General features: G+C 45.3%; 1 long non-coding RNA gene across 2 annotated transcripts; it reads left to right on the top strand.

The window, feature by feature from the left end:
* Nucleotides 1-5,804: 5,804 nt before the first annotated feature.
* On the top strand, nucleotides 5,805-16,434 carry LOC148004124 (uncharacterized). 2 transcript variants are annotated; one of them, XR_015627261.1, is made up of 4 exons: nucleotides 5,805-5,870; nucleotides 6,791-6,946; nucleotides 8,640-8,769; nucleotides 15,880-16,434. It is a non-coding gene; the product is annotated as an uncharacterized LOC148004124 (long non-coding RNA). The 2 variants fall into 2 exon arrangements; XR_015627260.1 differs by lacking the exons at nucleotides 5,805-5,870; nucleotides 8,640-8,769 and having other exon boundaries at nucleotides 6,861-6,946; nucleotides 15,880-16,005.
* Nucleotides 16,435-17,437: the final 1,003 nt, after the last annotated feature.

Raw genomic sequence — 17,437 nt, 5'->3', positions numbered from 1 at the left:
CCATGCATACCTGCCAGAGTCTTGCTACACTCGGCAGTTGCGAACAAAAAGCTGGTTCTTCAGAAGCTAAACATAGGAAGAAATGTTTGCATTTACCCCCTGCTGAGAACATTGGACCCAGTTTTGCCCTCTCCTGCAGATGCTGCACCCCACTCCAATTATTCCAGGAAGAGAATAATGTTTGCCCAGTCAACAGCTTCAAAGGCTCTCAGTCAGGGCCATACTTCTTTGGTCACGCCCCCAATCGAATGGGCCACCAGGATTGGTGTGTTAATGGTCCTCTGAGTGGGTGGGCTCAGCCGATGGATGCTGCTCCAGCAGTCGGCAGTGCGTGCTGTTAATAAGTAATTCACCGTTGTTTGTACGACTGGGTTCACATCATTTATGACTCAAACATCCTCAGCACACTTGGGTATATTTGCAGGCTGCTTCCTACGACTCATCTTACCTGCAGCGTTTTGTCTGCTGCTGCTGCTGCTGCTGCTGCTGGAGGCTGTTACACTTAACTGGAGGATTCTGCAACGGGAGGAGGGGGACCCAGTGCTTATTCTAGGAATAAGACACCTCTTGAGCCTGCGTGTGCACCAGGCATGCATGTGTTGCACACACATGCATGTGGGCAAGATATTCATACACATAAAATAAATGATTAAAAAAAAAATCTCGTTAGCTCCGACTTCTTTTGGAGCAGCTGTGCCCCCTAGTGGCAGACTATAGTACAGCCGATGAAGCCACACGCAAAAGGGGGCCCAAGGTCACTTCTCAGAGGTGGGGAGGACCTCAGAGGCTTGAGAAAAAACTTCCCACAAAATCCAGCCGAAGCCCTCTCATGTCCTGTATTGGTTTCTTTTTACTAGTTACGTTTGCTTAATTGCGATGAAATACCCAACAGAACAGCTTAAACAGAGGAAAGATTTATTTTGCCTCGGGGCTTCAGAAGGTCAGGAGAGTGGGACGCTGCGCAAGCAGAGCCGAGCTAGTGTCCTAGGCAACCAGGAAGCAGAGGAAGGGAAATAACCCTCCCGGTTCCTTTCCTCCCTCATTCCCCCCCAGGCCTCCAACTCCTGCGCACCACCCACATTTAAGGTGAAATTTCCCCCTCAGTTAACTGCTCTCTGGAACCGCCTTCACAGTCACACCTGGAGGTGTGGGTCTGTCTTATCTCGGCTGTGATCCAGATCCAGCCAAGTTGACAATGGTGATTTCCTGTAACAGGCCCCATCTATTTCACACCCAAATGATGGCCTGCGTCAGTCCCATCAGCTCTTGGTCCAACAATTCTTGTATTGGGCAGCCAAGTTCCTCCTTGCGTCTCTTGGCTATAGGTCTGCCTACCTCTGCTTGGAGAAGCAGCTGTAGACACCCATGACCTTTCCCTCTATTCTCTCAGTGGTTTGCAGGCTGTCTTCTTCCAGATTTCTTTTTCTTTTCTTTAAAATATAATTTTATTTCATGTGTGTGTGTGTGTGTGTGTGTGGTATGCGTACGTACGCTATGTATGTGTGTGTGGTGTGTGTGAGCTCTTTGTAGTATATATGATGTGTGGTGTGTATACATGTGATATGTATGATGTATACATATAGTGTGCGTGTGTCTGTTGCATCCCCACACATGGCAGGCATCGGAAGGGTCAAAGGACAGCTTTCAGGTGTCTCTTCTCTCCTTCTACCTTGTCGAGGCAGGGTATCTCTTATTTCTGTTACTCTGGTGGCCCGCATTCTTACTGAAGCTCATAGCTGGCCCATGTGACTTTACAGGAATCCTCCTGTCTCCACTTTCAATCTTACTTCAGGAGTGATGGGATTACAGATGTGAGACACCATCTCTGGCTGTGGAGTCGAGGGTCAAACTCAGGCCATCGGGTCTTTTATCCACAGAGCCATCTCTGGATTCCTCTTTAACACCCCCCCCCCACACACACATATGCACACACACAGTGCCCATTCCTGTGGCCTGCCTCTGTGAACTTCCATCACCTTGCCTTGAAGAAGACTATTTGGTTCCAGAAAGGATGCTCGTGGCTTGTCACTCGCAAAGAGATGGAGGAGAAGCAGCCCCCTCCCAGGCCCTCCTTGTCTCAGCCTCAGAGCCTTGCTGTTATGTCTGACCTGCCAGTTCCTCACAAACTCATTCTAAGATTTTGCTCCCATTACACAGGGGAAGAAATCTTCAAGATACAGCAAGGATGACCAGGAGTCTGGGTCTGAAGGACACTAGAGCTTCAAACCACTATGTTTTATATACTCAGTTGAATTTGCTGAAAAAAAAATTGGGGTTGGAGAGACGGCCTAGTAGTTAACAATACATACTGAACTTGCAGAGGAGAGGACCTGAATTCAGTTTCTGAAACTCCTAAGTCCTGTTCCAGGGGATCTGTTGCCTTCTGGACTCCTCAGGCACCTGCACCCACCCACTATGTACACATAATTAAAAAGTAAAAGTAAATCTCAAATTACTAAGTTGAAGGATTGTCTTCCTTCAAGTTCTCTCTTTTTCTTTCAGCTGATCTGAGCAGCTGCCAAGCAGGCAGGGCTAGAGCACTCGCGTTGGAGGAGCAGATTTGTACCCTGTAGGTGACCGATGCATACCCTCACCGTTGGCTGCCTCGGATGCTACTGTTTGTGCCTAACACCTGTTAAGGGGCCACACACACAGATGGCGCTGCATAGCCTTGTTGGAGGAATGGTGAGCAACTTGATGCAGAGAAATGGGAACAATTTGACAAGTGCTAATCGAAGTTTATTTAAATACGCATGGCAAAATGATTACACAACCGGGTCCCCAGGCACTTAAGAGGACATTGAAGCTGATACATTTTGACAAGTGCTGTAATAGCAAATATGTATAAGGTGTCATAATGAATGGGAAGCATGGAGCCCAGGGAGTTAGGGGACGGTGTGGTGAGGGGGAAAAGCTTGAAGTTTTCTCTATGTCACTCCTGTGATGACCATGAGTGGAGCTTGGTCTTTGATGACGACTTCACTGTGTGGAGATGATTTGCAAAAGAAAATGAAAAAGGAAGAGGAAACCCATGGTGTTCTCCAGGGAGGAAATATTCCTTGGAATGTACTGAACAGGGCTTGGTGGTTGTCTTAGTTAGGGTTGTACTGCTGTGAACAGACACCATGACCAATGCAAGTCTTAGACATTTCATTGGGGCTGGCTTACAGGTTCAGAGGTTCAATCCAGTATCATCAAGGTGCGGACATGGCAGCATCCAGGCAGGCAGGGTGCAGGCAGAGCTGAGATTTCTACATCTTCATCTGAAGGCTGCTAGGAGAAGACTGACTTCCAGGCAGCTAGGGTGAGGGTCTTAAGCCCACGCTCACAGTGACACACCTACTCCAACAAGGCCACACCTCCTAACAGTGCCAGCCCCCAGGCCAAGCATATACAAACCATCACAGTGGTTAATTCTAATTAGTGTTGGAGACTGTTATATGTGGTAGACACACAACACACATAATGGCCTCATGTGATGGCCTCTTTCTCATCCCTGGAACCTATGAAGGTGTTGGATGTTAGTGGATTTATCACTGCCAATCAAAGTATCTTAAAGGATACGGGGTGAGCCCCGACATAATCACCAGTGCCCTAATATGGGAAAGAGGAAGAGGAGAAGGGCCACAGTCATGTCTTGTGAGAGACCCTGGACTTTTTCAGGCATCTCTGTCCTTAAGGACCAAAGATGATGCTGGCCTTTGGTGGTGTTTTCCTGTAGTCCCAGCTACTTTGGAGGCTGAAGCAGGAGGATATCTTGAGTCCAGGAGTTTGAGGCCAGTCTGGGAAACACAGTGAGGTAATGAGACCTCTTAACGAGGGTGGTGTGGTGGGGGAGAAAAGGGAGGAGAAAGAAAAAGGCTACAGCCAGGGAAAATGGGGAAGGGGAGGAAATGGGGCTTCCCCTGGAGTCACCAGAAAGAACTCAGGCCTACTGACATTTTGGATTCAGCAAAGTGAAACCCTTTTTGGACTTGGGACCTGCAGAACTGTACTTACGTCTCCTTTGCATTGAACACTCACTATAGGAAGAATAAAAAAATGTCTACAGAGGCAGCCAGTGCTCAGGGGAGTCATTCAAGATCTGAGGGTCCTGGAGCCTGAGAGGCCAGTTAGGACGCTGGCTGTTGGTCTAGTCTAGCTTCCTAAATAGGCTGTGGCCCATTGCACAGCCGCATGTGGAGGTGAAGGGAACCTGGGAACAGTAAAAGGAGCCTCTAAGTACAGCAGTCAAAAGTTAACCCAAAAAGCATGCAGCGGATCTCAGTGTGCCTGGCTGTGCTGCTCCATGCTGCGTCAGGGCTGCACTGCGTCTCTGGACGGTCAACACACGCTCTTTGCACTGTACACGCCACCATTACGCCATAATCACAGCACGTGCTGCCTGTGGCCCTCTGCTCAGATTCAAATCTTTGTATGCTACCCCATGACGGTGTTTCTACCGTAGGGCAGCTTCTGTTCTTTGAGAAAGGGAATGGTTTAGCTCTGGAAAACAGAGGGTTTTGCCATTTCTCCACCACAATTCCTCAGCTTCGAATATCAATCATCTTGGGATTGTATTGTGTTAGAAAACTTGATTTGAAAAGTTGCTGCTGGATTTGGTGAATTTCATCAAAAATCTTCTAATGAATTTTGGCATATGATTAAGACAGGACTTCCCATAGTTTCTGAAATGGTTTTAAACACAGTTCTGTCATTATTGTTATAATTATCATGATCATTTTTATTTTATTTTACATGAAGCAGACTTTCCACATTGGCAAGTATAAGACCAAAATGCCAACCAACTCTGGAAAATGTTGACAGTCCTCTCCATATTCTGAAGTATCAAGCATTTAGTTTAACATTTCTTTCTTTTTTCCTTCCTTCCTTCCTTCCTTCCTTCCTTCCTTCCTTCCTTCCTTTTCTTTCTGCAAGACGGTCTCATGCAGTACTATGTAGCTGATGATGTCATTGAACTTCTGATCCCCCTGCCTCCACTTCTTGAGTGCTGGAGTTATAGGTGTGCCCTACGTGTCTGGTCTATGTGGTGCTGGCGTTAGAACCCAGGGCTTCAGGCTCATCAAGAAGGCACTCTGCCATCTGAGTTTTACCCCTAATCCTTGGAGCTCAATTTTAAGACCATTTCTACCAGGCTGACGGCGACTCTGGTTTCAGTTGATAGTGTTAAGTTTTGTAGGAGGCCATAGCGTGCACTGACTTTCTACTCTGGGCCAACAAGACAAACAAAATGTAGTTTAATATTAATACAAGGTCAGGATGCCTTCAGAGATCTTTGTAGCCACAGAGCTGATTGAACTGTCAACATTTAACAAACTAGGCTGCATTAACTGGCTGGTTGACCAGTTGGGTCATGTTCAGTGGCTCAGTTCTGTTTTCCTCCAAGGGCTGTCTAATCTTATTCCCAGACCTCCCTGGTTTTAGAAACAAGTGAATCATACATTGTTTTGCTCAAACAAATGGCATTAAATTTAACTGGCCTAAAGAATTGACCTCCTAACCCCAACCCCCATGCAGCAATGGAACAACGGTAGGGGAGTTGCCTTTCCATACTTCAAAGAATGAATTTTAAGACCAAAGTGGAGATCTGAAATGTGAAGACACAAAACCTTAAATCCCACATTTCTCTCCAGATACAGAAACACCTGTGATAAAGTTCACTTAAGATTAGGTGCAGTAAGAGATCAGTCACAATAAAATACCAACCATTATAACCGTGCACTGTGATAAACGTAGCCAGCCACTTAGGAGTTGTCCCTAGACTTTTATGGAATATTTTTGGGCCATGCCTAAGTGAGAGAGTTACAGCTGCTGAGCTCAGGCATTCACTGGGAGCAGCTGAGAGGAATGAGGGCCTTCTGAGTGATGAGGTGAACGTCCAGCTGGTCAACCACTGTCCCTGAAGCAAGTGATCTGTGGGGTGTATTTCTGAGGCTGTTCTATGGTGTGTGTGTGTGTGTGTGTGTGTGTGTGTGTGTGTGTGTGTGTGTGTGAGAGAGAGAGAGAGAGAGAGAGAGAGAGAGAGAGAGAGAGAGAGAGAGACCTGGATATTAAGCTTATTGAGGAAAGTATATCTATGTCTATGTCTATGTCTATGTCTATGTCTATGTATGTCTATGTCTATGTCTATGTCTATGTCTATGTCTATGTCTATGTCTATGTCTATGTCTATGTCTATGTCTATATGTCTATGTCTATCTATATATAGTGCCAGGGCTGGAGGTTGTCCCGCTGTTTCTAAGAAATGGATAAAGAAAGGAAAGAGTGTGACTTTGTTCGTGGTGATCAGGACTATCTTCTGCTGTGGTTTTCAAGTATTCCTGTGAATGGAATCCTCTAGTGATGGTGGTGGGGATTGGGAAAGGATCAGATACTCAACATTAGGTTTTGTGAGCTATAGACCCTGCCACACCTATGATGATGTCTACGTGACCAGTTGTAGCTGTGCTTCTGTGAGTGCTTTTGAAACCAGGCAGCAAATTAGATTGGAACTGTTCAGTCATGATTTGTTGAAACCCATTCTAGGGCAGCACAGCAGTTAAAACTTCTTGTTCCTGCCCCGGTATTCTCTTTTCATATTGTGTGCTTAGTTCTGTAGCACAATGAATGATTGGCTGTGCTGGAACAATCCTGATCTCTCTGACTATCCCTCTAAGAGGCTAACAGGCCTTAGGAGGGTTGTTGGACTTTCTATTTTGATAACCCCCCTGTCACCTGCCTGTGCTATGTCCACAGGGCACCTAAGAGCTGACTGCCTATGCTTTTTCCCTTGGGTATTTCATTGCTCCAGGAGACATTTCCTTAGCTGGCGGCACCACAAGTGCATGGAAGGAGGAACAATTACTGATGTCTGTTTAGAAGAGCATCTTCTAGTTGACTCTCAAGTTCAAGGACAGCTGGATAAAAAGAAGACCCTTCCCACATCTTAAGGAAAATTGTGGAAAAGGTAATATTTAGACTGTACAATGAAATTCAGCGGTCATCCCCATATCACCTACAGTATAACTTAATAGACACTACCCACATAGCTTCCCCCTTTGATGGGTCATGAGTGACGTGACGGTTTTGCCTCCAGCCTCCATGCAGCCTGAACATTCGGGTTGTTCTGAAGGAATGCTTGGGCTGCTTAGGTTTTTAGTTAACCTGACACAAGCCTGGTCATCTGGGAAGAGGGAACCTAAATTGAGAAAATGTCCAAGCTGAGATTGGCCTACAGGTCTACAAGTCTTTGGGAACATTTTCTTCATTACTGGATGTAGGAGGGGCCCACATCAATGTAGGTATGTGTATATATGTTTGGGTGTCTTAAGTCAACCTAGATCATATAAGAAAGCAAGCTGAGCAAGCCATTGAGAGCAAGCAGTGTTCCTCCATGGTCTCTGCTTCAGTTCCTGCCTCCAGGTTCCTGCCCTGCTTCAGTTCCTGCATTGGATCCCCTTTAGGATGGATGGATGGTGACCAAGACACACGAGTCAAACAAACCTTTTCCTCCCCAAGTTGCTTTGGGGAGGAAAACACTTTTTTTTAAACAACAAAAGCAAACTAAAACATTGCCCCTCCTTCAGCATGCTTCAGTTAAGAATTATCAGGTTAAATTATCAACCAGGAATTACCAAGCATGAAAACATTCTTGGAGCTTTGAGAGATGTGTGCTGTCAGAATTTAAATTTTCAGCTAATTTCAATTTTGTTCTCCCTTAAGGTGTGATCATGGAGTCATTCTCGCCATGGGCTGTGGCTTGAAGTCATTTCGCCTCTTATTTTTTTTCTTTATAATAATATAATAATATTATTCCTCTCCTCCCTTTCTTGCCTCCAAACCCTCCAAGTTCATGGCCTCTTGTTTCATTAATTATTGTTAAATGCATATATACATATGCATATGTTCCTAAATACCACCCACTCAGTCTGTATGTCACTTGTATGTATGTAACATACAAGTATGTATGTATGTATGTATGCTGATCATTTGTTACTGATAACCTATTTGTGTGCTCTTTCCTGGAGAAGACGATCTCCCCACTCTCAGCATCTGTTAGTTGCCTGCAGCTCTTTGTGTAAGGTTGAGGCCCCATGGGCTTTCCCCCTTCCTGTTTAGCATGTCTACTGTTGCCCTTTTCTTCATCTCATGTGTAGGTAGTCATGTTGATGAGGCTTTATGGGTGTGGCTTCTGACATCACTAGTTGACAATCTCATAGCAAACTTCCTTATCTTCTTTTCTCCCCTTCTTCCTCAATGTTTCCTGAGCCTAGGTGTGGGAGTTGTTTTATAGATGTCTGTTCTTTCTTAAACTGGCCCTTGAAGGATGACCAAAGTGGATTTTCCCTCCACAATCACTGTGGCACTTTATTATTTTAACATTCTGGATGTAGATATTCAAGGCAGTGCATACTATGTATGTTTTGAATTTTAAAAATGAAATTTATTTATTCCCTTCTCCTTCCTCTTTTGAGACAAGTTCTGTTTTGTTGTAGCTCTGAAGCTTGTGGTCCCCTGCCTCAGACTCCCAGACTCTGGGATTACAGACATGCTGCACCACCACACCCTGCCAATGTAGAAACTTTGAGACAGAGGGCTTAGCCTGTAAAGCCATCCTACAGAAATTTTCTAAAGCTTCACTCTCCACTCCACACTGCCAGGTTTGCAAGAAGCGCAGTACCGCTTGGTAACAGAGATACAGAAGCAGACCATAGGGTTGGCTTTGCAAGGTAAAGATGTGCTCGGAGCTGCCAAAACTGGGTCTGGCAAGACTTTGGCTTTCTTGTTCCAGTGAGTACATGTGCTTTGGATCAGAGCCTCTTTTATATGATTTTATGACATCCTGTACCTATAACAAAGCAGACGGTTATGTAAACAGTTGTTTCACGGTGGCGTTCCTGACCAGACAGGAGCCACATCTATCTTGTTCTTTTCCCGACCTCACACTCCTTAGCTTCTCTCACAGTGCCTTGCCCATGGGAGGCACTCAGTAACGTACTGTGGTGAATGAGTCAGTAAGCTTTAGAAGCCATTGCCTTCTGAGGGAGGTGGACACTCCGTGGTGGTGGTGTAGAACGGTCCTGTTCTGTCTCTGCTTGGGTTATTCCATTCGATGTCATTCCCAGGAGACCCCGTGGGGAAAGCTGTTTCTGCTCTCACCCTTGCAAGCCTGCCAGTGGTATTTGGATTTGCCACTCGGCTAGAATAAGGCTGAAACTCTCGCTCACATCGAGAGGATTTGGGTGATCTCGGAGTATTTCCTGGAACATGGGCACTGTACTTAGCAGCAGGAGTGGGTAGAGCTGCAAAGAATTCACTTACATCTCAGTTGTTTCTTTGATCTCACGGTTTCCACAAAATCACTGGCCCTGAAAAATGACAATCTTGTCCCAGGCACTACTAAATAAAATTTCTCTTTAGTTCTACTTTTAAAAAGGCAGTGCCAAGTAATTGTTTTAAATTCTATTCTGTGGCGTGTGGGTTGGCAGGGCAGGCACATGGGTCATGGTGTATCGTAGCAGTCAAGGGTAATTTATGAGAGCTAGTTTTCTCCTTCTATCATGTGGGTGTGGGTCTCACTCGGGGACCCTGGAACTCGAAGTCTTCTCCATTCAGCCCCCTGAAAACTGGGATTACTAATGTGTCCCTTCACACCCTGTCCCATCAGAGCCTTCTAACACACTCATGGATGCTGTAGGCACCCAAAGCAGTGGGAGGTAGCTATTGCATGGAATGCGAGTCTAAATTATTAGGGCACAGAATCACTGTTTTCAGTAGCACGCAGGACTGATGGGACACATCATAGCAAATGCACTAACATTCAACAAAACACCCGTCTGTTTAAAATTGTCCCAGCCATCTTGATTTTGTCTTTCTCTTATGAAAAGTTGGAGGGTAAATTATGAGTGTTTCAGAAATGCAAACGGATAGGGGAAATATGTTTCAAATTGTATTTTGATATGACAGCTCGAGGTGTAGGTGCGTCGGTGTGAGTTAACACGGATTAGAGACATAATGGGCTTACGGAGGAAGTGTCTTCCAGTGAATTGAAGTTGGATTCTGTGAAGACGTCAGTATGGATCCAAGCTTATCGTTATTTGTCTATTTATTCTTGCTATGAAATGTTAGTCTAAAAAAATTATAAAAAATGATCTCTGTTACCCTATTTGAAAGTCTTTAACTGAGGAAACTATGAACACCCAGGCAGTGTGCTGAATAGATCTAAGGTTTAAAGGATTTAAATGGAGCCTGAAGCTAAACTCCACTGTCCTGAGTGACCTTGACGGATAAACCTTGAGATGGAGTTGATGTTGTTGTTGTTGATGATGATGATGATGGTGGTGGTGGTATTGATGGTGTTGATGATGATGATGGTGCTGATGGTGGTGGTGATGATGATGATGTGGGTGTGGTGTGTGCATGTGTGTACATGTGCCATGGCACATGTGTAGAGTCAGAAGACAACTTTGTGGAGCCAGTCATTTCCGTCCACCTTTATGTGGGTTCTGGGGATCAGACTCATGTCACGCAAGCACTTTTCCCACGGGGACACCTCGCTGGCTCTCTCACAGATTTTGCTACATGAACTCGGGAATTCAGTAGGCAGAGATGCATGCGAGTATCAGCTCTTCCTTGGCTTACTCTTGAGGAAGTCTTCCATGTTTTGTTGAAATAGTTATTACAACTTTGTTGCAACTAAATGATGTAAATCGGATTGAGATCAGCTAGACAGAATTACTTAGGATTACTTACATCCTCACTCTAACTGCTACAGATAAGGGAGCCTATTGTCCATGGACCACAACATGTTACAAAAGTTTGATGCGAAGACTTTGATTTTTATATTACACATGACTTGAAAGGTAATTATTTTTATAACTTGTACAAATGTGACTCTCAGAGAAGATTTCGAAAAGGCTGATGTGCAGTAACAATGTAAAAACCACAGGTTACATAACAGTTAGGGCATTACTCAGCCATGCTTAGTCGCTGGGAGTGTTACAGACCAGCTGGCAGGAGTCCTTTGTCAGTGAGAAGTTGTGGGTGGGCAAAGCGGCAGGTAGGAGCAGCAGAGGCAGCTGGTGGCGCCCTCTACTGTCAGACTCATGAATGACCTGCACATGGAGATCCTCAGCTGAAGTGGTAGAGAGCTCTTGTGCAGGCCTAGGCCACAAGAACCCTTAGTTTAGCATGTGTTGCACCTGTTGTGTGGGCCTAAGGAGTCGAGAATCCCACGTGGCTGTCAGTGTTTCTGCTTCTTGGCAGGCCTGGCTATGGTTATTCCTTAGCCTTTGACGGTAGCCAGTGTTACAGCTGGTTCCCAAGACTAGGGTGTCTGAGGCCCAGTCCTAAATGTTTCACAGCTTTCTGGTTTACACTCTTCTAGGGATCAGGGTCTGAAGTTTTTCCTCCCTGGGTCTTTACATCTTTCCATTCTTTCTCAGCCTCAGCTCACTGACCCTTCTACTTTGGTTGTGACTTTATTCCTGCCCTGTCTGGAACTGTCCGGACGCCCCTTGCTTGGCTGTCAAGTGGTGGGCTACCTCCTGTTGCCTTTGCAGGTCAATCTGACAGCTGCTCAGCTCTGGATCTTCTTTAGGCACCAAGCATCTAGCTGCCCCGTCACCACCACCGCTGCAGCTTATTCTGTCTGTCGCCCAGCTGTCATGGCTGCTGCCACTCCTCTGCCCCTGCCACCTGCTGCTTCTTCCTTTGTTGTTCCAGCTCAGTCCAAGAATTGACCACTCAAGAGGAGCATTTTGTGGCCTGACATTGCAACACCGTGAGTGTGTGTGTGTGTGTGTGTGTGTGTGTGTGTGTGTGTGTGGTGGTCTAGTAGGTAACTAACTGAGCTGAGAAACCTGCTGGTATAGTGAGGGGGGAAGAGGGAGGGGGAGAGAGGGAGAGGGGAAGAGGGGGAAGGGGAGGGGGAGAGAGATTGTACCAATCACAGCACACTGCACATGAAAATGACTCTCATATCTGTAACAAACGTGTCCTTCAGCGTCACCCATAGTGTTCCCCTGTTGGGTCCTGGGGCAGTGCTTTCTCTGGTCTAGGTGGAAGTGGTTTCCATCATTGAAAGTCTACTAAATCTTGTGATAGTTAAAAAGTTCAGTGCAAACAGCTTAAATCAGTCCTGTGTGGAGCCCCGCCTTCAGGAGGCAGAGCCCGAGGCTGTGATGGGCACATACCCTCCTTTAGGGGTCAGCAGAGTGTTCAAAATGGCCAGCGTAGTCTTCCTGTTTGTCTGAATGCTGCTCGTTTTTGCTCAAGGGCGTGGGGCAGCTAGGGAGAGTCCAACAGCTGTCAATTAGGGAATCACACTACCTCACACCCCAATGTCTTCCCTTACTTACAGGGCAATGAACATCAGGAGGGCTCACAATGAAAACATAAAGGAATAGCACTGGATGATTTTTAATGGTGTTGACAGTTTAACACTGGTTGAGCTGCCCGGTGTCCCAGGGAGGACAGACTGGTCTCCCCGTTTTGTCTAAGAAGTATTGTAGAGTAGACGCTGTTGGGAACTTGGTGCAATGTTACTATGGACTTTCTCCATTCACAACGTCCCTTTGGTTAACACACCACAGAGATCTAAACAAGTTACTGTAAGTATACTGTAATCCAGTACAGAGCATATGTATTCCAATTGTGAAGGATATGACAACTTAGGGATTAGGGGAAACTTCACGTTACAGATCTCTGAGCATGCCAATCTCTCTACCTGTCTAGTTCCCAAGGCAGGTGGCCACCATGCCAGACACACACATCCCAATTCTGTGGCAGCCCAATGTCTGCAGCCACCACACTCTCTCTTGAATTCAATTAAATCGCCACATGAAAGAACACACAGTACAATAATCTCTGATCCAAGTGATAAGATGTAATTGCCCACCTAGACATACAAAGCCCTGTACACATCCATCCCTTAAGAATATTCGTAACAACCTGTAAATGTGCAGAGAGGAATCTTAACATCCGCCTCCATGTTCTCTTGGCTGTTCCTCCTCTCTAAAACTTTTCACCCGCCCATTCTTCCTTCTCGTCCAATGACAGGCCTTGTTCATATCTGCCTTCACCTGCATAATGACATCATCCTATACATGTTATGCGTGTGGGGTGCATATGCACATGTGTATGCTATATAGAGATAAGAAGAAAAACTTGGGCATCGTTCCTCAGAAACACTGTTTACCTTATTTTGAGACAAGGGTTCTTATTGGCCTCCATCTTGCCGAGTAGGGTGTGCTGGCCAATGAGCTGCAGGGATCTCCCCTCTCTACCTCCCCAGTGATGGGATAACATCTGTGTACCACCGAGTCTAGTTTTTACATAATGGGGTTCTGGAGGACTGAACTCAGGTGCTTGTGTTTGTAAGGCATGCACTGTACTGGCTGAAACATCTCACTAGCCTTCTATGCATGAATTTTTGTGCATTATACAGATGCCTGGGCCTGCAGAGGCCAGAAGGTGTTGGATTCCTTGGGACTGGAGTTACAGACAGTTGTGAGCTGCCATGTGGGTGCTGGGAATTAAACCTGGGTCTTCTGGATGAGTAGCCTGTGCCCTTAACCACTGAGCCATCTTTCCAGCCCCCTTTGTAGACAGTATATTGTGTTAAAGTCAATTTACCTCCTGCTATTTTAGCCTTGCTGACACATATTTTAATTACACATATGTTTCAAACCAGAGAGCTGCTGTTATTTCTTGGAAGTGTCAGTATTTACTTTGATTTATTGAATTTTCCTTCTTTAGTCACAAACTTCCATTGGATAGTTTGTGGGATTCTCTAAAGATGGGATTTTTGTTGTATTCCATTTCATATTCCATATATGTATGTACACACACACACACACACATACACACACACATACACACACACATACACACACATACACATACACACACACATACACACATACACACACACATACACACATACACACACACATACACACACATACACACACACATACACACACACATACACACACACATACACACACATACATACACACACATACACACACACATACACACACATACAAACACACACACATACACACACACATACACACACATACAAACACACATACACACATACACACACATACACACACATACACACATACACACATACACACACATACACACACACATACACACACATACAAACACACATACACATGCACACACATACACACACATACACACACATACACACACATACACACACACATACACACATACACACACACATACACACACACATACACACACATACACACACATACACACATACACACACATACACACACATACACACACATACACACACATACACACACATACACACACATACACACACATACACACACATACACACACATACACATACACACACATACACACACATACACACACATACACACACATACACACACACATACACACACACACACACACATATGGGAGGACATAGGGATTAGGGAAAACTTCATGTTAGAGATCTCTGAGCATGCCATTGGCCAATAGAGATTTAGTATTACATTTAATGTATATATGCATATACACATACACATACACATATACATACGTGTGTGTGTGTGTGTGTGTGTGTGTGTGTGTGTGTATTAAATCCATCCAACTCTTCCTTTGGATTTTAGCTAAAATGTGGTTGTGGTTATTATGGAGTTTGTGACTCCAGGGAAAAGACCACAGGCTCAATCCAATTATAATTAAAAGATTTATTGATTAGCTGCTTCAGGACGAACAATCTCTGAGTCCAATTTGAGATTGCCGGGTAGGAGGGGTGTGGGGAAAGGGCTTTTAAGCAGGAAAACCACTGTTTTTAAGCTGTTCCACTCTATCAAGTTAAGTGATTGAGGAAACTCAGAACAATCTTTGGGTATCTGCATAAGCAAGTTACGGAAGCGAAAAAAAAAAGCCATTAGTCACCATAACAGGTGTTCACAGCTGCACATTTTCGGGTGGGGTCACTGAGTCCGGGTTACTAGGAACTTACCTTCCTTATCAGGACTGGAGTGGAAAGCAAGGGGCTGGTGGGTACCAAGCATAGAATGGAGCTTCAACAACAGTGGCCTGTTGGCCTTCTCCCCTCCCCTGCAGATATTGCCTGGCATTTGGACTTTGGGGCCAGTCTTTTCCTGGTTCTCTCCTAACCTTGGTGGACACCCACCGTGGCTTTTACTTGCAGGAGTGCCTATTTGGACTGCAGCGTAGGAGTTCCCAGTGCTGGAATGGGAGCCGTTTGGCTACCTGCCAAGGAGTTCACACCCTTCACTGACTCCTGGCTCCCAGAATCAATCTGGTGGCAGTTATTTCAATCTTCCACAAAGTGGAAGGAGGCCACCGATTGAGGACCTGTCCACCATTGTAGCCTCCAGGCACTCCAGTTTTACCGTGTGTTTGGGTCTAGCCTTTCCCTCATGCAGGATTGCCTTGCATAGCTGTCTCCCTCCGATCCAGGGACCGTGGCGGGTGACTTCACGCTCTTGACTTGAGATTGTTTCTTATACAATCTTATCTGTGTTCCTTCTCAAGACAGTACTTGGGCCACAGCCCTCTGGGACATTCCATGTGATTAAATGAACCCCTCAGCCATGCCCGCATGTCCTGTGGGTGAGCCAGTCACTCTCTTTCCATCAGGGATGCCTGGGTTACCCTGTGGATTAGACTTGACACTCTTCCCAGCCCAACTGTGGAGCTGGCACTGGAGCTGAGTGCCGCTTGGGGGAGCTGAGCACTGTTTGCGTCTGTGTTGGGCTTCCCGCAGTCTCTGCTCTCTTTAGCGGTCCTATCTGATTTGTGATGCTCTTCCAACCTCCTATTTGAAACAAGGTCTCATATTTGTTATCTCTGTCCTTTCATTCATAGGAGGCAAATGCTGGCCTGTCATCTGTTACACACTTGAGACCTGTCCTTCATCAGATGGTTACGCGAACGCACGACCTATCTTCTTCCCGTTCCCTTGATAGTATTATCATAAATAACTAGAATTTAGATGTTTTGGAGTTCAGTGTATCGATTTCCTGTTACAGATCAGATCATGCCCTTGGTATGGTATCTAAACCATTCCCCTCTTTTGGTTTGTGCCCTTCTCGCCTTGGTATTAAGCACAGAGGTACCTCAGATACTGTATGTATGTATATAAGTATCCCCCGCCTACGTGAAATCTCACATACAGTGTCCTACTGCGGTCCATGTCCGAATCTTTACTTAAGGGTAGGTTCTAGGAGTTACCCCACAGTGAGGCTTGCTACGTTCTAGCCATCACCACACAGTGAGACATGGAAGGACTTCTCATTTCCTTCTTCACTAATGTGTACGGATGTCTAATGGTTTCCCAGACATCTGTGGCCTGAGTCCCTCTCCCCACTTTCCCAGCATCTCTAAGTCTATCTTTGTATTAAAACTATATGAGTTCGTTTATCTCTGATCTTATTGGTACATTGTCCCAGAGTCAGAGAACTTCCTGACTTTGGTGTCTTTTCTGCTGAGAAAGTGAACGGCTCTTGTGATCGACGCTGTGCCACTGAAGTTCTTACTCTTTATGTGACATCCACTTGCCTTGCATCGTGACTTTTTTGGCATTCATGAAAGGAGTTAGAAATTTTGAGCTTTCTTTGAATCGATATTCTGTCTTTCTATGAACGCCATTCCTTCGTTCCTATATTAGAGAAGATAGGAAAACAGTGACGTCAAGTTCCTCCCAGCCTGGCGTCAATGGTATTCATTTAGGAGTATATGCTAAGGAGAGTCCTAAGCCTGAGGGAGCTACATACCGAGTGATATTTACCAACCATTGTGTTTCTGTGTAACGGTTATTAAATCTCAACAGCTGTTCATTTTGTCAGATCAGTGGTAAGGTAATAATCTCTCAGTCTGAGGAGAAAGTTAATACAGCCCAGGGACGCAGGAAATTAAAGGTAAGACTGATAGCTTTTTGTTGTAGGAATTCATGCTTAATAATGTGATCAATAAAAGGTTTTTATGCTTAAAACCCAAGTATAGGGGCTAGAGAGATGGCTCAGTGGTTAAGAATATGTACTGTTCTTGCAGAGGTCCTGACTTTGGTTTCCAGCACCCACACTGGGTAGGTCCGATCTCCTGTAACTTCAGCTCCAGAGGACCCCAATGCCTCTGGTCTCCTAGGGAACCTGTACTCATGTGCTCCTGTCCCCACGCAGTCGTGGACATGTATACATAATGCAAAGGGAAAACAAGTGTTAAAAAAAGACCCAGGATACAAATCTGTAGGAGGAGGGGTTCCAGGAAATGGAAGTGGAGGTTAATGGAGGGAAGGAAAATACATTCTCTGTTTAGGAGGAAATTCTTCAGACTTTACTTTGTGAATATCAATGCCTTCGGTGTTTAGAATTCACTGGGTGTTTCTAACAGAACAGTGTTTATTTCAAAACATGAATTTTATAGA

This window comes from Rattus norvegicus, chromosome 8 (genome assembly GCF_021556685.1).
Source record: "Rattus norvegicus strain SHRSP/BbbUtx chromosome 8, alternate assembly SHRSP_T2T, whole genome shotgun sequence".
NCBI classification, from domain to species: domain Eukaryota; kingdom Metazoa; phylum Chordata; class Mammalia; order Rodentia; family Muridae; genus Rattus; species Rattus norvegicus.
Note: the sequence above shows the minus strand (reverse complement) of the source record. Positions and strands in the feature narration are given on the sequence as shown.